The 26881-nt window shown below is 45.3% G+C and overlaps 1 pseudogene across 1 annotated transcript in view; it reads left to right on the top strand.

Moving 5' to 3' along the window:
- Positions 1 to 448: 448 nt before the first annotated feature.
- Positions 449 to 26881, top strand: part of LOC147965377 (uncharacterized) — a 40020-nt pseudogene continuing 13587 nt past the window's right edge. Inside the window, exons 1-2 of the transcript XR_015609267.1 lie at positions 449 to 600; positions 703 to 1064. The product of XR_015609267.1 is annotated as an uncharacterized LOC147965377 (transcript). The remainder of the gene's footprint in view (positions 601 to 702; positions 1065 to 26881) is intronic.

The following is a 26881-nucleotide window of genomic DNA, read 5'->3' as shown; positions in this document are numbered from 1 at the left end:
AGTTAATACTAACTAACTGTTAGTGGGGCCTGGGCCCGCATGTCAGTGACCTAAACTAACTAAAATTAGTTAGTGCTAACACTAGGTTAATTAGCAGAGGGGGCCCACTTGTCATAGACTCAGGGGGGTCAACCTGGGCCCACCCAGTCAAGTCAACGGGTCAAACCCGCCGACGTTGGTCCACGGCTCGACGCCGGCGATGACAGACGCGGGCGGAGAGCGTCGGGTTTTGCCCACAGTTGACCAAATCGACTGCGGTTTTGTCCTACACGTAGCTGGGGCTCGCGCGCATCTGGTAGGCCAAGCGGGAGGAGCTGGGGTGGTCGGAAAAGGCATCGGCGACGAGTTTGGCAGCGGACGGAGCTCGGCTTCGTGCGAGCGTGGCGCTAGAGCAAGCAGGCGAGCGCGTAGAGGGGCTAGGCGGCCTCCTGGAGGCACCAGGAGTGCGATGCGGTGCAAGGGCGCGGGTGGTTCGAGCTCGGGTCATGGCGGCAACAAAGCCGGGTGGCGGTGGGTTTCGGTCACCGGGAAGCGGCAGCTACGGCGTGCAAACGAGAAAACGGAGAGGGAGAGGAGGAGGAGCAGCTCACAGCGGTTGCAGTAGGCGTCGAAGTGAGCTCGGGGAAGCTTGGGAGGCAGCGAATTGTCGGCGACGATCTCCGGTGGCCGACGAGGGGAACGACAGTGGTGGCGGCGTTGCAGCGCGTCAGAGGCCTCGTGGCTCGTCGAGGAGGTCGAGGGAGATGCGGCGGTGCTCGTGGACACGGTGGGGTGGCACGGGGACGACGGTGGCTACGGCTACGGCGGCAAGACGGCGGCGGCTGCGTCGGCCATGGCTTCGGGGGAGCGAGGGAGAGAGCAGGGGGGGAGTGAGGTGTCCAAGGGGTCGAGGCGGTGCCGCAGAGGCGCTTCGAGGCGTCGCGCTGGCGCGGGCGACGACAGGCAGGCAGGGAGGTGGCGTGGTGAGCTCGGCGGCGTCGCGGTGTCCCTCCTCTGCCTACTGGCAGAGGTAGGTGATGACTGGCACAGGCCAGATGGGCCGGGCCAGCCAGGTGGGCTGCCAGGTGAGGTAAGCCCAGGTGGGTTTCCCTCTCTCTCTCTGTTTTCTGTTTTTATTTATTTTCTATTTTTCTGTAAGTTTGTGGCTTTATTAAAAATAGTTAGGCACTTACAAAAATCCTGAAAATAATCATAGGCTCCTTTTAGATTATTTCCAACAGCCCACACTTATTTCCAGAATTATTTGAGCATTTAAAATATTTTATAGTATTTGAATGCCCAAATTCAAATACTTATGATTTAATTCAAAAAATCCAGAATGTCCTCGAATAGAGTGCACCATTTTTGCCAGGGGTTTTAGCCCAATCCAGAAATGATGAACATTTTGTGAAGGGCATTTTGGGTTCATTGAAACCAATTTTAGTAAACCCTAGTTGGTTTAAGGGGGTGCTAGGGGTTCAGTCATCCCCATTTCATCTTTCTGGGAAAATTAAACATGATGCAGGCACTCTAATGCATGAACTAGCTAGGGTGTGACATCCGGTGAGGCCAGAAGATAATCCTGTAGTCACCCGAAGTCCCCAGCGTCCGACTCTTGAAGAGAGCAAACAAAAGAGTCCGGCATCGTCTGGTATGCGGTCGGACGTACTGAGGGAGCTGTTGGAGCGAGCGGCCATCTCAGAAGAACACCGTACGTTGATGGGTACAGTGATGGAAAGAATTTCGTCCACCGAAAGCGGATTGCATGAAGTTTTTATGAGTCTACTGACGGGCTTTGAGGTACGTGAAATGATATACTTTTTGATAGTACTGCACATTTTTAGGTGTGCCCTGTGTAGATGGTAGCCCCCGAGACTCCGGTTGTCGTCGAGAACGGCGGCGAACAGAGGATCGTAGTCCTAGGTAATAACCAAACTGACTTTATGTGCAGGTGGTGGAAACTCCGGTGGCTAGCCGGACTAATGAGTTTGCCGAGCTAAAGCGGCAACTGGATGCGGCAGATGCCGACATCGAGATTGTTAACAAGCGGCTTGACGAGGCACAGGGTAAGTAATGTTTTCTGGTGAATGTCACATAGTAAGAGCAGCGTAACGCCAGTATCTGTAATATGTTGTGACTGCAGATGGAGCTGCCACCGTGGAGACCCTTCGGGCGGAACTTGCCCGAGCCAAGGAACAAGCAAGAATTAGTAATGCGGCCGCTTTAAAGGCGGCCGAAGAGTTAAGAGCCGAAAAGGCTGCACATCGCGAGAGCAAAGATAAAATGGCCAAGATGGCTGTAAAGTTAAAAGACACTGCCGACCGCTGCCAGCTCCTTGAAGAAGAGAACCGAGAGAAGGCGACGGACCTTGAAAAGGCCGCGGTGGCGACCAAAGACACCCGCTCTGCTATGAGGGCAAACGAGGAAGAGCTGCATGAAGCCGGGGATATTGCGGCTGGGAAGCCCTTTTTGTTGTGGAGGAAGTTCGGAGATCCGCGGTATGCCCCTCTGGATCGGCTGTGGAGTTCGGCAGATGCATATATGGACTTGGCGGCGAGCGCTGTCGATGCCGCCGAATACTTCCAGGATCAAACAGATCGTGAAGTGGACAAGCTGTTCTGGTCGCAGTTTAACGTTCCAGAGCGTCCGCTTCCATTGACTGATCAGCTAGCCGAATGGGCCGAACTCAATAGGTTGTCCGGACTCGCCATGAGGTCCGTCGTAGATCATCTGTGGCCGGAAAAACCAAAGCCAACAGCTATTTCAGCTTAGTGCAACAGTTCCTTGGAGCGGTGCCGCGCATCAATGCGATGAAGAGGTCGGCGTGTATAGAGGGCTTGCGGATGGCCCTTGCCCGTGTCAAAGCATACTGGGCGGAGATGGATGCTACCACTGTTGCGGCGCAGGGTTCGGCCATAGGCCGAGTGGCTGTCGAGCACTATTTCGAAGAAGTTCTCGAGGGCGCTCGTTTGATAGAGGCCCAGTGCTCGAAGAATATTATGTTTGAGTGACATGTATTCCCATTGTAAACACAATGTTTTTATGAAATTTATTAAGGCTGTATTTATACTTTTGCCCGAAAGTAATATGATGCCTCCTGTGCGGCCGTTTATGTATACATGTGTATAACCTGAAAGATTGCAGTCGTCGGCTTCAGCCCCCACGCATATAATGCGGGGGTGTTCGCAGAAGACGCGTATTCACACTTAATCCAACGTCTTGGTCCTAATAAGGAGGTGATGGCGCAGTGAACTAGGCAACCGGACTATAATGCTTTAACACTTTCACTTAGCCATAGGAGTTTGACAGTGGGGCTACTATATAGCCCCTGGTGGCTCCGCACTCTCCCGAATTCGGGGTGCGTACATGCCTGGCCGGGAAACGACCCTTTGTTAAGGCGGAGGAATTCTAACATTCCGATAGGTTATCGAGTGGTTGACCAGTCTCACGCTATATAATGACAGTAAGTTTTCGACTTTCTCTACTAAGGTGCTCGTTCGGATGAACCGCGGCACAATCGCAGTAGTTCTCCTGGTGCCGCCTTAGCCGATAGAGCGGAACGTAAGGCAGAAAAACACAGGAGCCGGGCAAACCCAACATTTGACCAAAGACATGATTCGGAGCTGATGCATATAAGGCCAAACTCGCGACGCCGAACACTCCCTAAGGTATTCGGTCTTTATGGTATAAACTGGGCCTAAACAGTGCCCTTTGTAAGAAGCCCCTGGTGTCCAGGCATGTGCATTATTCTGACGTGGCCACATGCCAAGACGTCAGCATCCTTCTCAATAGTACTAAGAATCCGAGGGATGTGTATCAACAAGAGATAGTAAAAAAGGTTTACGCAGGGTCTTAATCTAAAAAGAATCCTTGGAACGGGTCCCTACTGTACGTCTACGCCTGTGTCTCCGTTGTGCCGTATCCTGGACGGGTGTAGCACGATGGTCATCTGTAAAAGAGAGAAACTTAGGTGAAAAGTTGTCGTGCAAAAAGGTAGGTTTAAAGAAACCATGTATAATTCAAGATGAGTAAAAATTGCCACTTGTCTGCGCGCGTTGAGCCCCTTGTATTTGTAATAGGGGTGTGGCCTATCAAACCTGTGTGAATGACATATAGCTGCGCCGGACTCGTCTAACCATGTCCGTGGTCTTGACGACCTATCAAATGCTTTAGTTGGTGAGGCCGTTTTTAGTGTGCGGCTGCCAAGGCAGTCGCACTCTCTTCGGCGTGCAAGGATCGCTTAATATTTCCATTTACTGTAATGATGCCACATGGACCGGGTATCTTAAGCGTGAGGGAAGCGTAATGCGGTATTGCATTAAAGCGAGCGAAAGCGTCGCGTCCAAGTAATGCTTGATAGCCACTTTGGAATGGAGCAATTTGGAATGTTAAATTTTCGCTACGGAAGTTAACGGGGAAGCTGAATATAACCTCTAGTAGCAGGGAGCCCGTGCAATGAGCCCCTAGGCCTGGCGTTACTCCTTTAAAGGTAGTATTGCTGTGGCAAATTTTCGTTGGGTCTATCCCCATTTTGCGGATTGTGTCCTGATATAGCAGGTTTAGACTGCTGCCACCGTCCATCAGGACTCATGTGAAATGGTATCCGTCAATTATTGGGTCTAATACCAAGGCAGCCCATCCTGCACGCCGGATACTTGCTGAGTAATCCCGATGGTCGAAAGTGATCGGTTGAGACGACCAGTGGCAGGACTCCACGGTGATAGGCCCTTGGGCATATTTCTCTGGGAGTGCCGCTTTGTTTCTCCCCTTGATCACATGTAACACGTTCACTGTTTTGACTTCTGGTGGAAATTTCTTTTGTTCCCCAATGTTTTGCTTGAGAGGCTCATCCTCGTCTTCACTTGGTGTATCCTTCCCCTTGTGTACGGCGTTGAGCTTGCCGGCCTACTTGAAGACCCAACATTCTCTGTGGGTATGGTTAGCGGGTTTACCAGGGGTGCTATGGATCTGACATATTTGGTCCAGAATTTTGTTTAAGATGGACAGTTCGTCTCTGCTGCCTTTAGAGGGCGGCTTTTGCTGACCTGGCCGAGAACTTCTGAATCCGGCGTTTACTGCCGTGCTCTTCGGGCTGTCTTCTTTATTCCGGCGCGTATTATTTTTGCTGCGTCGTGATTTCCCATTTCCATCTCTAACTTCGGATGTACTTGGGTCGCTGGTGCTGCATCTAGCTAGCCAGCTGTCCTCACCCGCGCAAAAGCGGGTCATGAGGCTTGTTAATGCTGCCATTGTTCTCGGCTTTTCTTGGCCGAGGTGTCTGGCAAGCCATTCGTCATGGACGCTATGCTTAAAAGCTGCCAAGGCTTCGGCGTCCGGACAATCGACTATTCGATTCTTTTTAGTAAGAAACCTGTTCCAAGCTTTCAGGATGACTCTCCGGGCTGTTGAGTTATATGACTCAAATCGTCCGCGTCCGGAGGTCGGACATAAGTCCCTTGAAAATTTGCCCGAAAAGCGTCTTCGAGCTCTTCCCAGCTTCCAATGGAGCTTTCGGGGAGGCTTTTAAGCCAGTGCCGAGCTGGCCCTTTGAGTTTGAGGGGTAAATACTTAATGGCGTGTAGATCATCTCCTCGAGCCATATGGATATGGAGGATATAGTCCTCAATCCAGACCCCAGGGTCTGTTGTTCCGTCGTATGCCTCTATGTTTACGGGTTTGAATCCCTCTGGAAATTCATGGTCCAGCACCTCATCGGTGAAACATAGGGGGTGTGCGGCAGCCCTGTATCTGGGTGTACCGTGTTGTTCGGATGTTTGTTGTGTTGCATCATATGCTGGAGCGCGCTTGCGTGGTCCATAGATGGATCTGGTTGCGCTGTCCTTTTGATGCGAGCCCTCACGTGGATCACGTATTGGCTTATGTGCGGCGTTGTTTGCCGTTCTATGTTGGCCGTGAGGTCGTCTATCCGGCCAGATGGCCATTTTAATTTTTGGTTGCGGGGGATCTAAGGCCTCCTCATCGAATTCAGGTAGCAACTTCTGCTTCGGGTAGCTCTTGGTGGGGTGATTACCGCCGTACTTCGCTGCTGTGTTGAGCACTTTACTCCATCTAATTCTGAGTGTGTCTTGCGCAGCCTTGAGCCTTTGCTTCTACTTTTTTAGACTCCTCGCGGTGGCAACGAGCCTTTGATGGGCATTCTGTTGCTCCGGGTGTCTGTCCGGTGTGATGTCGTCTGGACTATTATCTTTGACAGAGTCGGGTTGTTCGGTTTGATTCTCCGTGTTGCCGTGGTCCGGCGATGGTTCACCCTGCTCTAACGCTGGGTCTATATGATCGTTGTTTCTGCCGAGGCGGGATTTGGAGCGGCGCTTACGCTGTCGCTTTGACTGCTTCTCGAGGGGACAACCCTTTGTTGCGTCCTTCCGTTCCTCGTTGTCGTCTTCTTTTGGCGTGTCCACCATGTATATGTCATGTGATGAAGTGGGCGTCCAGTGCCCTGTGGGTAGTGGTTCCTGTTCATCTCCTGCATCGTCGTCCATACCGTAGATGTCTTCGGAGTCGGAGTCGGGCATGTCGGTTAAGTCATCGACAGTGGCTACTAAATGGGTGGTGGGTGGGCGACGAATTTCTTCGTCATCCGCATCCCAATCCTGCCGGACATATTTCGGCCAGGACTCTCCTGATGAGAGAGACTTTAATGAATTCAGTATGTCGCCGAAGGGCGAGTGCTGAAAGATATCCGCGGAGGTAAACTCCATGATCGACGCCAACCGGATTCGATAGGAACGGGCGCAGGCGGTTCGGAGTGCATGGCCGGAGAAGTATCCGGCAGTTCAACAACACGGCTCTCGTGAAGGGTAAGATCGATATTCGGCTCGATCGCCGTTGGGGATGCGGCCTTTATGGCGGGGTCTATCCACCCGTCCATGGGAGGTGCAACTGGCTCCAAATTAAGGGTCGAAGCGGCTGCCGGTGTGATTTCTTGAACACTGTCCGATGGCAGAGCTAAATCGTACTCATCGTAACCGCGTGACGCACAAGGCAGAGGCTCGAATCCGTCGAAGATCAAGTCTCCGCGGATATCGGCCGTGTAGTTTAAGCTTCCAAACCTGACCTGGTGGCCAGGGGCGTAACTTTCGATCTGCTCCAGATGGCCAAGCGAGTTGGCCCGCAGTGCGAAGCCACCGAACACAAAGATCTGTCCGGGGAGAAAAGTCTCACCCTGGACTGCATCGCTATCGATGATAGTAGGAGCCATCAAGCCTAACGGCGACAACACAGAGGAACTCTCAATGAAAGCACCAATGTCGGTGTCAAAACCGGCGGATCTCGGGTAGGGGGTCCCGAACTGTGCGTCTAAGGCGGATGGTAATAGGAAGCAGGGGACATGATGTTTTACCCAGGTTCGGGCCCTCTTGATGGAGGTAAAACCCTACGTCCTGCTTGATTAATATTGATGATATGGGTAGTACAAGAGTAGATCTACCACGAGATCAGAGAGGCTAAACCCTAGAAGCTAGTCTATGGTATGATTGTATGTTTTTTGTTATGTCCTACGGACTAAAACCCTCCAGTTTATATAGACACCGGAGAGGGTTAGGGTTACACAAGGTCGGTTACAAAGGAGGAGATATCCATATCCGTACTGCCTAGATTGCCTTCCACGCCAAGTAGAGTCCCATCCGGACACGAGACGAAGTCTTCAATCTTGTATCTTCATAGTCCAACAGTCTGGCCAAGGGATATAGTCCGGAGACCCCCTAATCTAGGACTCCCAAACCCACCATGGAGCGACATCTGCATGAAATTTTATTGCCACGCAAGGCTCGTCTCTTTTGCTCTACATGTTCAGTTCCATTATGTACAATAACTGACATGCATAGGAATAAAACATAGTGAGATTATGTAAGGAGTGCATGCACAAATCCAGAGTGATGGTGGCAAACTGTGGATAGACCCAAAACCAATGATAGCAGGCAGATAATAGCTTTAGTTAAAAAATACAGATAATGGCTCTTTAATGTTTGTTTGCACCCAACATGAAACTCATAGTAGACACCCGAGATTAACCAAATAGTACTGATTGCTGCCCCAATATGTACCCCACAACCATTTAAAAAATTCAAGTTTCAGCATAAGTTTGGACCTAACTCGGAGTCTAATAGGTGAACACGACGATAAAGTAGCATGTCATCATATTAAGCGATGCATAACGTAAGCAGACACGGAAGAGTGAGACCTCTCTTGCAAACCCGTGTAGTCCTCAAGGTCATCTGCTCAGTTGATGATGGTAATGCAGTTGTCGTGGATGCCAGCGACGGGGAAGAAGATCTGAGGCGGCGAAAGACAGTCTGAAGAGCGGATCCCTACTGTGGTGAACCCTTCCGTCGTTGGAGTAGCTGAGATGGGGTGGAACACAGCACCATAGGAGCAGGACAAACCACACAAGGTTTTCTTTGACACATATCTGTAACAGAAGTAATTGTGTAAGGGCTTGTTTGAATTTGAGGATTCTAACAATGCAGGGATAGGAAATAGACATGAATAGGATAGGAATGCACGTGCAAAATAGAGAATTTAAAAACACAGGATTTCTGCCAATCTGGGTGTTTGGTTCACAAAAATTGGAAGATCACAGGATGCAAAGAAGCATGGTGAGATTAAGTCAAACCACAAGAAAATGTATGGTTATAATGCTATAATGCTACTATCTCTTAGTCTTGTGCTTCATGAATAGGAATTTGAAAAGGAGGACAAGTGGAAATTAAAATTCCTACGGTTTTTCTTTCAAGGAGACACTAAAGGAACAAATCCTACAGTTTTCCTTTGATCCATTCCTTTGCACCAAATTCATGAAAAGTAGTACCATAGGAAACTTTCCAATTCCTATGTTTCTCATCCACTTTTCTTTTCAAGCACTGACGATTCTAGTAGGTAGGCTTGAGCAAGGAAAAGCCTACACTAAAAAAATGTTTTTGTGCTACTTCTATTACTTTGGACCCAGGCCACTACCCTACTAGCTCAACTCCTAGGACCATCGACAAATGCATAGCTCAAACGCACACAGATAAATAATGATGGCGTTCAAGAGAGTCCATCACGAATAGCTAAGTTGCCTGGTACCTCACTGCTTGTCATATAGTAGGATAAAATAATCGTATTTCCCGTTACTCCATGTGCTCAGTGGACAATATATAGAACATGTAGAGTAAAAAAGATATGCAACAAGTGTACAACCTCTTTGGTGAAGCCATGTCGATCTCAGCGTGATTGGGTTGGCCGGTGAGGATGCTCTGGCTGACTTGGCTGTCGGAGGAGGGGAAGAAGATCTTGGGCGTCTGGAGATGGAGCCCGAGGTATTGCTCCGCTGTGATGGAGGGTTTCATCGTTGGAGCAGCTCCAGTGAGTTGTACGACGTCGAGGCTGAAGCAGGACAAGAGAGACAATGTTAACATGAGTGGAATTCTAATAGCATCTCCAATAGATGATGTAAAATACATAACCATAAAGTGCTAGATGTAAAATACATCAGCCGATCATCTCTGAACTTAACTGTCGAAACTGAATTTAACTGTCGAAACTAAACTTGACTGTCAAAACTGAATTTTACCGTCGAAACTGAACGTACTAGAGGTGAGGCTACACGTCAGTCGACTGACTTTTTCATCTCTAGTCAGTCAATTTTGCAGCCATTAGATACGAAATCATGGGCCTGTAGTTCATCTTCAACCTCCATCCCCTGAGCCGCCAGCCACCACTGACCAAACAGCCGCCCGCGGTCGGCGGTGCGCCGCCCCGCCCGCCCCGAAAACACTCCCCACCGTCGGTCCGCCGCCGCCCCGGTCATCCCTCTAGGCCCCACCATTCCAAGATTTTTCTCCGGCGATCCCCACGCAACCGCCCCACCACCGTTGGCGACCACCGCCCCCGCCCTGAACCCTAAGGTCGATAGTGGGGTACCTCTCCGGCAAACCCCCCTCCCCGCTGTGACTGGTTCTTCCTTAACTCCGGCGAGCCCCCCCACCCCCTGAAAATCGACTGACCCAAAAGTCGATTCAATCGACTGAAGTGTAGCTAAATCGGAGCAGCATCGCAAGCAAGAGCAAAAGCGAGAGCAGCAGTGCGAGCAAGAGCAGACAAGGCAGGGGACCGAGAGCAAGAGCAGAGCAGCAGCGTGAGCGAGAGCTAAAGTAGCAGCAGCTCCTACTGATGTGGACGTCGCCGCCGAGGGAGCGACGCCGTGGAGGAAGTGGCCGGCGACGCCGCCGTGGATGGAGCCGCGCCGTATCGGCTCGGGACCGAGCGCTGGCAGCACCGTGAGATCGAATCAAGAAGAAAATGCACCGATTAGTGTACAACCTCTTTGGTGGCGCTGATTAGGCCGCAGCTTCATCCGAGGAAATGGTGATGATGATGCTCTTTCGGTGGTGCAGGTGAATACGACGGTGTGGGAATGGAGGTGGCGCGAAAGACGAGGGGAACGTCGGGGCAGCTCCTTGGAGGTGGAGGACGAGGTGGCTGAACCGGCGGGACGACCAGATCGACGACGGATCCTCATCCGATACGGTAGATGAGGGACGTCGAGGTGTTGCTGTGGACGACGTCGTCGGGGAAGAGGCTCCGGCTGGGTGGCGGACGGAGGAGGGTGTGGGGCTTCGCGGGTTTTCTCGGCCTCGGTGTATGAATGGGTGGGCGGATGGGATGGGAGTGGGGAACCATGGCTTAGGGGCGCGCTTGTCTGAAATATGGGGTAAGTTACGAAAGTACCCCCACCGATTTTAGGCGGTTCTTTCAGTTCAGGGGTATCACGGGCATTTCGCATGTCGGGATTTCACAGGAGGTGGGAGTTTTCGCCCGCGTTGTAATTTTGGAATAGTAAGGCACGGGTTGAGATGTAGGGAGTTGTAGGAGCACAACGAGACAAAGATTTATCTTAAATATTTTGGGGTAACAAGGTGCGGGTTGAAGAGGCGGGAGTTTCGCAGCACGATAGACAGAGACGCTAGCTTGAAATTTTGGCATAACAAGGCGCAGCTTGAAATTTCGGGAGAACAAGCGTAACGTGTACCAAAAAAAAAGACAATTTAGACTAGTATGATATACTACGTACAATGTGTTTAACACACACAACACACACATACACCATTTAGACTAGTAAGGTACACGTGCATTGCACGCATGAGATTTGGCAACCAAATTATGAATAAATACCACATTATAGCATGTAAGCTTTGAGTCATATATGCATGATGTAGATGTTCGTTTAATTCTTATAGTTCATTTCATTCAAAATCATCTAATTTTTATAAGAAAACTATTCTATTTTAAGACTCATGGAATTGTGCGTTGTAAGGCATAAAGTAAAAACAAATAATGTAAAAAAACATTTGGGCAATTCTGATATGGAAGATTCTAGAACAAAGAAGAAGTGTTTGTGTTTTGAGGTTTGTGCATTATGCTTAAGTTCAACCATAAAGTCTTCTAGATTGTACATGTGGCAAAATCTGGTGGAATCTAGATGATATCCAACGGCCAGTAGTGCTCAAATTTGCTAGCTCTGCACCATCCGATTAGCCTCATCCAACGACCATCTTTCAAAGTTAAAGTTATCCGCACATTATATAAAAAATATAAAATATAATATATATATAGGGGTATAGATATAGATATGTGATGCGAAAGCCACCCATCATCTCCAATTAGAATAGTGTGTCAATGCACGGATGCAATGTGGCCAAACGATGTCTGCCATCGGTATCTCAAATTCAAACCAGTCTGACCTTGTTCAATGTGTATACATTACAACATGCTCGTTTCCAAACCACACCACGCAGATCTCCTTTATATTCATGCATGCATGTGTTTCAAACATCATGATCTCTTATTCAAATATTTGAATTCAACTTTACATTGATTATGACCTCACCTAGTCTTTTACACCCACACATTGGTCTTCTCTTGTAGCGACCAGACCTCAAACGGTCCAATCTCTGTGCTTAGGTGTCATCCCTGGATCAGTAATGCTGACACCACACAGTACTTGAAGGATTTATAACAGAGTAGCAATCACACACTTATTACATCAAGTGTCTCAAAAGAGAACTTATTACAATAAATATGGCTTAAGGCCATCTAATAACGATAACAGTGGAATGCTTGGAAGATAAGTGAGTCCATCAACTCCAACGGCATCACTGAGTATAGAACCACGACCTAAAAGCACCTTACTCGTCGTTTGAAAAGTCTGCAACATGAACGTTGCAGCCCGAAACGGGTCAGCACATGGAATATGCTGACAAAGTAACACATAGAGAGTAATGAAACATATAGGCTATACTATATGCATATTTGGCTGGTGGAAAGCTCTATGGTTACAGTTTTGCGTAAAGCCAATTTTTCCCGACTGCAAAGGAATACATTTTATTTAACTAACATGGTGGTTGTTAAACATTGAGAATGGTTGACAACATTCTCAATCCCAATTAAGCATCATCATTAAACAAAACCCAACAAATTAATTAGAGTAACATGATGAGATTCACATGATAATCCAAGTACTAGATACTCAAGCTGTCCATAACCGGGGACACGGCTAACCATGATTAGTTTATACACTCTACAGAGGTTTGCGCACTTTTTCCCACAAGACTCGATCTCCTCTATTGGGATTCTTGCACTACATGATGTTTGAGAAACGGATGACCGAGACATAGTCTTTCAGAAGCGCTAGCACCTTACGATCGGGTAGACCATTACACCTACTTTCCCCTACATCTGCTAGTCTACCACTGTAAGAGTTCGCACAACTTAGTCAACTATGCTAGAGCCCATAGTAGCTTGTGGTTGCACATGGAAGTTTCTAGCATGAATAATCTCATGATCCCTTTGAGCCTGGGTGGCGGTCCAAAAGAAAAACAGGCAATCGCTGGAATACCCAGGTGCCTCAATCCACCCAGATGTGTATTTAAGTTGCCACCTTAGATAAACCGTTAATTTAACAATCTCACATCTGTCATGGATACACTGACCCAATCCACGTCTACTAGCATAGCATAGCATAATAAGCAACATAGAAGTAACTCCCAAAGGTTTGATAATAAGCAGGTAATAGGTACTACCTCAACTACTTCCCAACCCATAATTTAATTAGATCCTAACCATGCAATGTGTGAGGATTGATCTAATGCAATAAAAACTGGGTAATTGGAAGTATGATCAAAGTGTTACTTGCCTTGCTGATGATCCGAAAAACCTAGCGATTTGAAGTAGCAAGCGGCGCACTCCGGGTACTCTATCGCAAACAAACAAGTATACAATAAGTACTCAACTAATGCACAGGTAAAACTCGAATAACAGATCTAACCAGAAAGTTCAAATTAAGAACTCCAGTTGGTAAAAAGAATCAAATCGAACGAAGCAACGAAGGACAAACGGCAAAAGAAATAGGCTTCTTTGACTATTCTGGATCTAGGGTAATTTTTTACAGTGGCAAAAACTTGTTTGAGTTGGTTAAATGGAAAGAGGGTTTCGAGACGAAACTCCAGGCGCTTGAATCGCCTGATTCCGATAAATGAGCGAAAAGTTATACTAGAATGAAAAACGGATCAGAAATTGCGATCAGAAAAATCGCGAATTTAATCCGAGAAAAAGAAACAACGAACAGATTAACGAACGGACGTTCGTTAACTGGATCTAAACGATGAACGCGTTCGTTAAAATGAATGATCGAGCGAACGCTCGCTAAATAAATTAACCGGAAAACCGATCTATTAAAAAAATGAAACTAAAAAAACCAAACAAAACCGACAGAAAACCAATCGGTTTTTTGAAAAAAACCGTCGGCGGCGAGGTCTACCTCCGGCGAGCGGCGGTCCGGCAGGGCGGCAGGGTCGGCGCGGGGCGGCGAGGGGCGGCGGCAGCGCAGCGCGGCACGAGCGGCGGCGGCGCTATGCGGTGGCTGCGCTTTGTGGCGGCGGCAAAGGCGGCGGCGACGGGGCGGCTAAGGCGGCTAGGGTTTGGGGAGGGGGGTCCGGCTGGGTCTCCCCGGCTTATAAAGCTGGCCGGGCCAAGTGTCCGGGTCGGACACGACCCGTTAGGTCGGTTGCGGTTTTTTTTAAATAGTTACGCTCAGAAAAAAACAAAAGGAATGCTAAACGGACTCCAAAAATCCCGAAATAAATTTTCCCCGGCTTCTAAAATCGAGCCGCACAGGATGAACATTTATTTGGGGCCGAAATGCAATTTTGAAAAACGCGCATTTTTCCTAAATTCAAATAAAATAGCAAATAAAACCAAAATAAAATCTTATTTGATTTTTTTATTAAATCCTCAATTTTTCTTTATTTTGGGAAAGTCATTTTATTCCCTTTCTCATATTTTTGTAATAGAAATAATTGAATATAAAATAAATAAAATCAAATGATCCTATTTTCAAAATTTGAGAAAACTCAAATATGAAAATAACGAAATCCCCAACTCTCTCCGAGGGTCCTTGAGTTGCGTAGAATTTTCTAGGATCAACCAAAATACAATAAATATGATATGGAATGATGATCTAGTGTATAACATTCCAAATTGAAAATTTGGGATGTTACAAACCTACCCCCCTTAAGATGAATCTCGCCCTCGAGATTCGGGTTGGCTAGAAAATAGGTGAGGGTGGTCCTTCAGCAAATCTTCCTCTCGCTCTCAGGTGGCTCCACTGAACTTTGCAAAACTTAATAACCTTGCTGCGGGTGACTTGACTGGCATACTCAAGAATCTTGACTGGTTTCTCCTCATAGGTCAAATCACTGTCCAACTGAATTGCTTCCAGTGGCATTGTGTCTCTCGGCGGTATATCAGCCATCTCTGTGTGGCACTTCTTCAACTCGAAACGTGGAACACGTCTTGGACTCCTGACAATCCTTCGGGCAACTCCAACTTGTAGGCTACTTCTCCCATACGCTCCAAAACCTTGTATGGACCTACAAATCGTGGCGCTAACTTTCCCTTAACTCCAAAACGCTTAACTCCTCAAAGTGGAGATACTGGAAGATAAACTCGGTCTCCGACTTCGTAAACTGTCTCCTTGCGTTTAGAATCCACATAGCTCTTCTGCCTGGATTGGGCTACCTTGAGCCTATCACGAATCAATTTCACTTTATGTTCAGACTCCTTAATTAGATCCGGTCCAAACAACTGGCGGTCTCCAACTTCATCCCACGACAATGGGGTCCTGCACCTCCTTCCTGATCTCCGAATCATTAGGCACATAAACACAGTCTTCAAACCATAAGGTATCATGCTCATCCTCACGAAAGCCTTTAGCTTTTCCTTTGCTCATTTTCTCCTTAATAGAAGCGATCCCCTTGTCGGTTTTCTGGGCTTCTCTTATCTTATCCATCAATGTAGACTGAATCTCCAATGCTGCTACATAGCCTCTCGGAACTATCTCCAAACATAGCTCACGAAGATTTTTGGCTAACTCCTTTGGTAAATCTCCCGTCATTAGTGTGTTGACATGGCTTTTACGACTCAGCGCATCGGCTACTATGTTAGCCTTTCCGGGGTGATAATGCAATCTCATGTCATAATCCTTGATGAGCTCAAGCCATCTCCTTTGTCTAAGGTTCAACTCCTTCTGTGTGAAGATATACTTCAAACTCTTGTGATCCGTGCATACCTCACAATGATTTCCAATGAGAAAGTGTCTCCAGGTTTTCAATGCATGCACTACGACTGCTAACTCTAAATCATGCGTAGCATAATTCAACTCATGGGGCTTAAGCTGTCGTGAGGCATATGAAACAACTCTTCCTTCTTGCATAAGCACTGCTCCAAGTCCTCGACGTGAAGCATCGCAATACACCTCATAATCCTTGGTCTGATCTGGCAAAATCAACACAGACGATGTAACCAAACGTTTCTTCAGTTCCTGGAAACTGGCCTCACATTCCTCAGTCCATATGAACTTGGTATCCTTCTTCAACAACTCCGTCATAGGCTTTGCAATCTTTGAGAAATTTTCAATAAATCTCCGGTAGTATCCTGCGAGTCCAAGAAAACTCTGGATCTCTCCAACTATTGTTGGCGCTTCCCAATTTGTCACAGTGTCAACCTTAGTGGGATCTACTGCTATACCTTCTCCGGATATAACGTGTCCGAGAAATCCAACTTCCTTCAACCAAAACTCACATTTGCTAAACTTGGCATATAACTGATGTTCTCTGAGCTTACCAAGTACCAAACGCAAATGCTCCTTATGCTCCTCTTCATTCTTCGAGTAAACCAGGATATCATCGATGAACACTACGACGAACTTATCCAAAAACTCCATAAACACTTTGTTCATCATGTTCATAAAATATGAAGGTGTGTTAGTCAGACCAAATGACATAACGGTATACTCGTACAGCCCATACCTGGTGGTAAAAGCCGTCTTAGGTATATCCTGTTCTCGAATCTTCAACTGGTGGTATCCTGATCGTAGATCGATCTTGGAAAATACCTTAGCTCCTTGCAATTGATCAAACAGATCATTGATCATCGGTAGTGGGTACTTGTTCTTGATGGTTACTTCATTCAATCCTCGATAATCAACAACTATCCTTAACGATCCATCCTTCTTCGCTACTAGAAGTACTGGGGATCCCCAAGGCGAAGAACTTGGGCGAATATAACCTTTATCCAGTAACTCCTTAATCTGCTTCTTAATCTCCACCAAATCCTTTGCGGGCATCCTATATGGTCTCTTAGATATTGGCCTTGTGCCTGGCAAAAGCTCAATCAAAAATTTAATATCTCTATCCGGTGGCATGCCTGGCAACTCTTCTGGAAATACATCAGGGAAATCTTTCACTACTGGTACTTCCTCCTGCACAACTCCTGTTAGACAATTTACTTGAGTCCTCTTCGACACATGCCGGGATACATACTTGATCCTTCTCCCTTCTGGGGTCGTAAGCAAAATTGACTTACTAGCGCAATCGATGTTTTCTCCATACATCGACAGCCAATCCATACCCAAAATTACATCCAAGCCTTGTGATTCCAAAATGATCAAATCTGAGGGAAACACATGCCTACCTATACTCAATGGCACTTGGAAACATCCCTTACTAGCCATATACTCCGCTCCTGGTGAGCTTACTAGCATAGGTGTTCTAAGAACTTTGGTGGGCAGGTTATACTTATCCACAAATTCCCTTGATATGTATGAATGCGATGCACTAGTATCAAAAAGAACGAGTGCAGTAAATGACTTAACCAAAAACTTACCGATTACTGCATCCGGCTGCTCTTCAACCTCCTCCACGTTAACATGGTTCACCTGCCCCCTGTTGAAAGGGTTCGGCTTCTTCCCAGAGCTTCCATTGCCATTTCCATTCTGGGATTCAGGACATTCATTTGCATAATGTCTGGTCTTCTGGCACTTGAAACAAGTGACTTGGCTCAGGTCTCTCTTGGCTGGGGTTGATGGGTTGGTGCGGTTCTGGCCGTTGCTTCCTCCATTCCCATTACCATTCTTGGTGCCATTGTGATTGTGCGAGCTACCTCCTCCATGGGTATGCTGAAAATGTCCTCCCGGTCTAGGGGTAAAATGTGGCTTCTGCTGAGCTCCTGAATTGTACTTCCCTTGTCCATACTTCCTCTTGCGGTTCTCAATCTATTGCTGCTTCCCTTCAATCATGAGAGCACGATCTACCAACTCCTGGTAGTTGTTGAAGGTTGCTACCATCAACTGCATGCTCAACTCATCATTCAGTCCTTCCAGAAACTTCTCCCGCTTAGCTGCATCCATAGCTACGTCATCTGGGGCATAACGTGCTAACTTACTAAAGTCCTCCACATACTGGCCAACTGTCCGTCCTCCTTGGCGCAAGTTGCGAAACTCTCGCTTCTTCATGGCCATAGCTCCTGCTGAAACATGGGCAGTACGGAAAGCCTGCTGAAACTGGTCCCACGTGACAGTGTCGACAGGGAAAGTGGCTGTGAAATTCTCCCACCATGATGCTGCGGGTCCTTCAAGCTGATGTGCGGCAAACTTCACCTTTTTCGCATATGTGCATCCTGCGGTGGTCAACTCGCTTGCTGTCTTGTGGAGCCAATCATCTGCTACTATCGGCTCGGTGCTACTGGAAAACACCGGCGGATTTAGCCTAAGAAAACGGGCTAAGTGATCAACAGGTGGTGGTGGTGGTGGGTTGTTGTTGCTGTTCCCCTGATTCTGATTCTGGACTAGCAACTGCATCAATGTGTTCTGCTGCTGGATCAACTGGGTGAGCTCCGGTGGGAAGGTAAATCCGGGGTCACGTCTCGGAGGCATCTGAGGGTTTAGAAAAGATGAGATTTAAGAATAGAGAGGGGTCTAGAGAGAAAACACTACCCATATGCACATGAGGCAAAGGCAAACAATTCACTTCATTCAATCAATCAAACAAGGGCATACAATCGATCTAACTATCGCAAAGTGCTCGGACTACTATATTTACATGGCGGACTACTATTCTTCGGTTGCGGACTCCATGATATCTGTTCCAGCTTCATCCACATAGTCATCATCGCTATCATCTGGATCCGAGTCGGTGTCGTCGATGATGATGTAGTCTTCCGGGCGAATCTCCTTGGGTTCTTCGTCTTCTTCTACTGGTGTAGGGCCTCCCATGAATATTCCAATCTTCATTGTTAGGTCGGCATTTTTGTCCACTAGTACTTCGATTTCCTCTTCATAATCTTCACGTGTGGCCTTGAGTTCTTCCTCCAGTTCCTTGATTCTTGTCCTCGCCTTCTTTAGATCTATCATGTCGGCGCATATTTGGTTCTCTTGACGTCGAATGTGCTGGTTTAACTCCTGGATAAAAGTAGCAATTGATCTATCCTTCCGGGTGCTGATCATCTCCCAGTGCTCATCTCGGCGCCCACAAGTCAGGTAGATAGTATCCTTGAGATCATTGCGGTAAACTTCTCCAATGCGTCCCATGGTGATGTGAGCTGCCATGCTCTTTCCTAGATTCCAAGTTGGTGCATCAAAAGAAAACTCTATGGACTCAGTGACTGGCATGAACGTCTTTCCTGGAACTTGAACTTGAATCATCCAGCGCTCTTCTTCAGGTAAAGTGGCGTTGTAAGTCCCGGTGAAGCTTGGTACTCCTATGTTCAGATATCTAGTGACTTCCTTCAAGTGACGTCCAAAGGGTGTATCTTCATCCGGTTGCGTGAACTTGTTCCTTGCATCTGCCATCCTAAAAGAGTAGAAAATATGAGAAGTCAGAATGAGAAGAGAGTGAGTAGTGATCTAGGTCTTTTAGCTTAGTGGTCGTGTCCTACAGTAAGCGTGTGCTCTGATACCATCTTGTAGCGACCAGACCTCAAACGGTCCAATCTCTGTGCTCAGGTGTCATCCCTGGATCAGTAATGCTGACACCACACAGTACTTGAAGGATTTATAACAGAGTAGCAATCACACACTTATTACATCAAGTGTCTCAAAAGAGAACTTATTACAATAAATATGGCTTAAGGCCATCTAATAACGATAACAGTGGAATGCTTGGAAGATAAGTGAGTCCATCAACTCCAACGGCATCACTGAGTATAGAACCACGACCTAAAAGCACCTTACTCGTCGTTTGAAAAGTCTGCAACATGAACGTTGCAGCCCGAAACGGGTCAGCACATGGAATATGCTGACAAAGTAACACATAGAGAGTAATGAAACATATAGGCTATACTATATGCATATTTGGCTGGTGGAAAGCTCTATGGTTATTGCGTAAAGCCAATTTTTCCCTACTGCAAAGGAATACATTTTATTTAACTAACATGGTGGTTGTTAAACATTGAGAATGGTTGACAGCATTCTCAACCCAATTAAGCATCATCATTAAACAAAACCCAACAAATTAATTAGAGTAACATGATGAGATTCACATGATAATCCAAGTACTAGATACTCAAGCTGTCCATAACCGGGGACACGGCTAACCATGATTAGTTTATACACTCTGCAGAGATTTGCGCACTTTTTCCCACAAGACTCGATCTCCTCCGTTGGGATTCTCGCACTACATGATGTTTGAGAAGCGGATGACCGAGACATAGTCTTTCAGAAGCGCTAGCACCTTACGATCGGGTAGACCGTTACACCTACTTTCCCCTACATCTGCTAGTCTACCACTGTAAGAGTTCGCACAACTTAGTCAACTATGCTAGAGCCCATAGTAGCTTGTGGCTGCAAACGAAAGTTTCTAGCATGAATAATCTCATGATCCCTTTGAGCCTGGGTGGCGGTCCAAAAGAAAAACAGGCAATTGTTGGAATACCCAGGTGCCTCAATCCACCCAGATGTGTATTTAAGTTGCCACCTTAGATAAACCGTTAATTTAACAATATCACATCTATCATGGATACACTCACCCAATCCACGTCTACTAGCATAGCATAGCATAATAAGCAACGTAGAAGTAACTCCCAAACAAAGAAGCATACAATAAGTACTCAACTAATGCACAGGTAAAACTCGAATAAGAGATCTAACCAGAAAGTTCAAATTAAGAACTCCGATTGGCAAAAAGAATCAAATCGAACGAAGCAACGAAGGACAAACGGCAAAAGAAACAGGCTTCGTTTACTATTCTAGATCTAGGATAATGTTTTATAGTGGCAAAAACTTGTTTGAGTTGGTTAAACGGAAAGAGGGTTTCGAGACGAAACTCCAGGCGCTTGAATCGCCTGATTCCGATAAACGAGCGAAAAGTTATACTAGAACGAAAAATGGATCAGGAATCGCGATCAGAAAAATCGCGGATTTAATCCGAGAAAAAGAAAACGACGAACAGATTAACGAACAGACGTTCGTTAACTGGATCTAAACGATGAACGCGTTCGTTAAAACGAACGACCGAGCAAACACTCGCTAAATAAATAAACCGGAAAACCAATCTATTAAAAAAACGAAATTAAAAAAACCAAACAAAACCGACGAAAAACCGATCGGTTTTTTGAAAAAAAACAGCGGCGGCGAGGTCTACCTCCGGTGAGCGGCAGGGCGGCGGTCCGGCGGGGCGGCGGGGTCGGCGCGGGGCGGCGAGGGGCGGCGGCCGCGGTGGCGGGGCGGCTAAGGCGGCTAGGGTTTGGGGGGGGGGTCCGGCTGGGCCTCCCCGACTTATAAAGCCGGCCGGGCCAAGTGTCCGGGCCGGACACGGCCCGTTAGGTCGGTTGCGTTTTTTTAAATAGTTACGCTCAGAAAAAAAAACAAAAGGAATACTAAACGGACTTCAAAAATTCCGAAATAAATTTTCCCCGGCTTCTAAAATCAAGCCACATAGGATGAACATTTACTTGGGGCCTAAATGCAATTTTGAAAAACGCGCATTTTACCTAAATTCAAATAAAATTGCAAATAAAACCGAAATAAAATCTTATTTGATTTTTTTATTAAATCCTCAATTTTTTTTATTTTGGGAAAGTCATTTTATTCCCTCTCTCATATTTTTGTAATATAAATAATTGAAGATAAAATAAATCAAATCAAATGATCCTGTTTTCAAAATTTGAGAAAACTCAAATATGAAAATAACGAAATCCCCAACTCTCTCCGAGGGTCCTTGAGTTGCGTAGAATTTTCTAGGATCAACCAAAATGCAATAAATATGGTATGCAATGATGTTCTAGTGTATAACATTTCAAATTGAAAATTTGGGATGTTACATCTCTTTATAATTGTACCATTAACTTTCTCTCGTGCACACACTACCCGTCGGCATTATCCATCGCACAGATGCAATCTTTTTTTTCAGGTCGGTCTCCCATGAAGGCACACACACACATCCTCCTTTGCATCATATCGGGCATTCTTTATCTCTCACATGCATGCGTAACGATCGATGTTCCTCTATGTGTGTGTGTATATAGCTAGGTCTTTCATAGTTTTCCACATAAACCGATCAATCTATATATCTAGTGAGGTCTCACCCTCTTTCTCACGTCCAAATAAATCAATCTATACCTCTCTATATAGGATTACATATATAGCTAATACACCCACATTAATTATATATCCAACGCCCCCTCTCATCATCCATGCCTTCCGCTTCATCTCTCAGACGTGCGCACAATGGTGAAGACATGGGGCAGCAAGGGCCCTGCCCCCCTAACATCATTATATATCGAGGCTAATATGAGTGTGATCATTAGACAATTGTTGGTAAAAATGGTTTAAGTTGATGAATTGGCCCTCCTCGTAAAGGATTAGCAATGCTTGCCCCCTAGCTCATGGGACATTTTTCATGGCTCCGCCACTGCGCAACAGTGCATGTTCTAGCCCCCTCTCTAAATATCGATCTCGCAGTTGTGCACTCCTTCATAGTCTCCCTCCACTCGGCCCTTCGCACCATCTTCTAGCCCCCCACTGGATTTTGCCACATGTACAATCTAGCAGACTCCATGGTTGAACTTAAGCATAATGCACAAATCTCAAAACAACAGTGGTTCTCCTTTGTTCTAGAATCTTCCGTATCATAACTGCCCAAACTTTTTTTCTAGTTGAATTGCCATTTTTTACTTTATGCTTTACAACGCATAATTCCATGAATCATAAAATAGATTAAGGGCTTCTTTGATTCAAAGGATTCTCAAAGAAATTTTGGAGGATTCTAATCCTTAGGAATTTTTCCTATCTTGGTTGTTTGATTCGTAGGATTGTAAACCATAGGAATTTTTTCATATGATTCATTTGCACTAGATTTCATAGGAAACATCGCATCCACTCAAACCTCTTTGAAAGAATTCTGCGTTTTTTCTATGCACAATCAAACACTCATACAAACCTGTAGGATTCAAGACGACATTCCACTCTAAATCCCATCTTCTTCCTATTCCCACGTTTTGGAAATCCTACAAATCAAAGAGGCCCTAGGTTTTTTTTACAAAAACTAATTGATTTTGAATGAGATGAACTATAAGAATTAAACGAAGGTCTACATCAGGCATATACGACTCAGAGCTTACATGTTATAGTGTGGTATTTATTCATAATTTGGTTGCAAAATCTGACGCGTGCAATGCACGTGTACCTTACTAGTACTTCGGGTATGTGCAAAACACAATGGCACACTACACAGTGTCTCTCTTATAGTTCATGAAGCCACGTGGCACATGTGGAGGCTGATACGTCTCCAACGTATCTACTTTTCCAAACACTTTTGCCCTTGTTTTGGACTCTAACTTGCATGATTTGAATGGAACTAACCCGGACTGACGCTGTTTTCAGCAGAATTACCATGGTGTTATTTATGTGCAGGAGCAAACGTTCTTGGAATGACCTGAAACTTCACGGAGCCACTTTTCAGAAAATAAGAAAAATACCTGCAAAAGATGAAGGCCAAGGGGCCCACCACCTTGCCACGAGGGTGGGGGCGCGCCCCCAACCTCGTGGGCCCCCTGTTGCCTCTCCGACTCCAACTCCAACTCCATATATTGAGTTTCGGGGAGAAAAAAATCAAAGAGAAGAAATCATCGCGTTTTACGATACAGAGCCGCCGCCAAGCTCTGAAACCTCTCGGGAGGACTGATCTGGAGTCCGTTCGGGGCTCCGGAGAGGGGAATCTGTCGCCATCGTCATCGTCAACCATCCTCCATCACCAATTTCATGATGCTCACCGCCGTGCGTGAGTAATTCCATCATAGGCTTGCTGGACGGTGATGGGTTGGATGGGATCTATCATGTAATCGAGTTAGTTTTGTTAGGGTTTGATCCCTAGTGTCCATTATGTTCTGAGATTGATGTTGCTATGACTTTGCTATGCTTAATGCTTGTCACTAGGGCCCGAGTGCCATGATTTCAGATCTGAACCTATTATGTTTTCATCAATATATGAGTGTTCTTGATCCTATCTTGCAAGTCTATAGTCACCTATTATGTGTTATGATCTGTTAACCCCGAAGTGACAATAATCGGGATACTTACCGGTGATGACCGTAGTTTGAGGAGTTCATGTATTCACTATGTGTTAATGCTTTGTTCCGGTTCTCTATTAAAAGGAGGCCTTAATATCCCTTAGTTTCTGTAAGGACCCCGCTGCCACGGGAGGGTAGGACAAAAGATGGCATGCAAGTTCTTTTCCATAAGCACATATGACTATGTTCGGAATACATGCCTACATTATATCAATGAACTGGAGCTAGTTCTATGTCACCCTAGGTTATGACTGTTACATGATGAACCACATCCGGCATAATTCTCCATCACTGATCCATTGCCTACGAGCTTTCCATATATTGTTCTTCGCTTATTTACTTTCCCGTTGCTATTGTTATCATCACTACAAAATACTAAAAACATTGCTTTTACTACTGTTACCTTTTGCTACCGTTACCACTACTATCGTATTACTTTGCTACTAAATACTTTGTTGCAGATATTAAGTTTCCAGGTGTGGTTGAATTGACAACTCAGCTGCTAATACTTGAGAATATTCTTTGGCTCCCCTTGTGTCGAATCAATAAATTTGAGTTGAATACTCTACCCTCGAAAACTGTTGCGATCCCCTATACTTGTGGGTTATCAAGACTATTTTCTGGCGCCGTTGCCGGGGAGCATAGCTCTATTCTTTGAGTCACTTGGGATATATATCTGCTTCTCATTATGAAGAACTTGAGAGATCCGAAAACCAAGATCTGTCCCTCAACTACGAGGGGAGGTAAGGAACTGCCATCTAGCTCTGCACTTGATTCACCTTCTGTTATGAGTAAGTTTGCAACACCTACACCTGCTTCTACTATTCGTTCTGATATGTCGCATGTTATTGATGATGCCACTTCTACTATGCATGATACTTATGATGAAACTACCTCTATGCCTGATACTACTGTGCCACTTAGTGATTTTCTTGATGAACAAATTGCTAGGGCTAGAGAAATTGAAAATATTGAATCTGATGATACTGATGAAAGTGATGATGAAGAACCACTTGTTATTCCTAAGGGTTATGTTTTTGATCAAGAAGCTTCTTTCGCTATTTTAGCTTGCGAAAATAGAAATGAGCTCAAAAGGTTATTGGCTAAATGGAGTAAGCAATCTCTAAGTGCTAGAATGAAACCTGACCCTACTTTTGCTACTTCACCTATCTGTGTTACCGATAAAGATTATGAATTCTCTGTTGATCCTGATATAATTACTTTGGTTGAATCTGATCCTTTTCATGGTTATGAATCTGAAACTGTTGTGGCACATCTTACTAAATTGAATGATATAGCCACCCTGTTCACTAAAGATGAGAGAACTCGTTACTTTTACATCCTTCAAATATTTCCGTTCTCATTAAAGGGTGATGCTAAGATATGGTTTAATTCTCTTGATCCTGGTTGTGTGCGTAGTCCCCAGGATATGATTTATTACTTCTCTGCTAAATATTTCCCTGCTCATAAGAAACAAGCTGCTTTAAGGGATATATATAATTTTGTACAAATTGAAGAAGAGAGTCTCCCACAAGCTTGGGGGAGGCTTCTCCAATTACTTAATGCTTTGCCTGATCATCCTCTTAAGAAAAATGAAATACTTGATATCTTTTATAATGGACTAACCGATGCCTCCAGAGATTACCTGAATAGTTGTGCTGGTTCTGTTTTCAGGGAAAGAACACCGGATGAAGCTGAAATTTTATTGAATAATATGTTGACAAATGAAAATAATTGGACACCTCCAGAGCCAATTCCTGAGCCTATTCCTAAACCAACTCCGAAGAAGAGGGATATTCTATTTCTCAGTCATGAAGATATGCAAGAGGCAAAGAAATCTATGAAAGAAAAAGGTATTAAAGCTGAAGATGTTAAGAATTTACCTCCTATTGAAGAAATACATGGTCTTAATTTACCGCCTGTTGAAGAAACATATGATCTTAATCCGTTACCTATTGAAGAAACTCATGGTCTTGATAACCCGACACAGGTAGTAAAGGTAAATTCTCTCTATAGATATGATAAAGCTGAAATCTCATTTACTTTGCTAGCCCATGCTTAGATGAGTTTGATAAATTTATGGCTAAGCAAGAAGATTTCAATGCTTATTTTGGTAGAAAATTGAAAAATAATTCAAATATGCTTGAACACTTGGGTGATTATATGGCTAATGTTAAAGGTGAACTTAAACTTATTAGTAAACATGCTTCTATGGTTACCACTCAAGTAGAACAAGTACTTAAAGCTCAAAATGATTTGCTCAATGAATTGAATAGTAAAGATAATGATTATGCTATTAGAGTGGCTACTAGAACTGGTAGAATGACTCAGGAACCTTTGTATCCTGAAGGCCATCCTAAGAGAATTGAGCAAGATTTCCAGAGAAATAATATAGATGCACCTAGTTCTTCTAAAAGGAAGAAAAAGAAAAATGATAGGACTTTGCATGCTTCTAGTGATCCTATTGTTGAAACACCTGAGAATCCAAATGATATTTCTATTTCTGATGTTGAAACACAATCTGGTAATGAACCTGAAACTAGTGGTACTGTTAATGATAATGTTCATAATGATGCTCAACCTAGTAATGATAATGATGTAGAAATTGAACCTGCTATTGATCTTGATAACCCACAATCAAAGAATCAACGTTATGATAAAAAAGACTTTGTTGCTAGGAAACATGGTAAAGAAAGAGAGCCTTGGGTTCAGAAACCCATGCCTTTTCCTCCCAAACCATCCAAGAAAAAGGATGATGAGGATTTTGAGCGCTTTGCTGAAATGATTAGACCTACCTTTTTGCGTATGCGATTAACTGATATGCTCAAAACCAATCCTTATGATAAGTACATGAAAGATATTATTACAAATAAAAGAAAGATACCGGAAGCTGAAATTTCCACCATGCTTGCTAATTATACTTTTAACGGTGGAATACCAAAGAAACTAGGAGACCCCGGTATACCCACTATACCATGCTCCATTAAAAGAAATTATGTTAAAA

The sequence above is a fragment of the Triticum urartu genome, chromosome 6A (assembly GCF_056163025.1).
Source record: "Triticum urartu cultivar PI428250 chromosome 6A, HENAU_Tu73, whole genome shotgun sequence".
NCBI lineage: Eukaryota > Viridiplantae > Streptophyta > Magnoliopsida > Poales > Poaceae > Triticum > Triticum urartu.
Note: the sequence above shows the minus strand (reverse complement) of the source record. Positions and strands in the feature narration are given on the sequence as shown.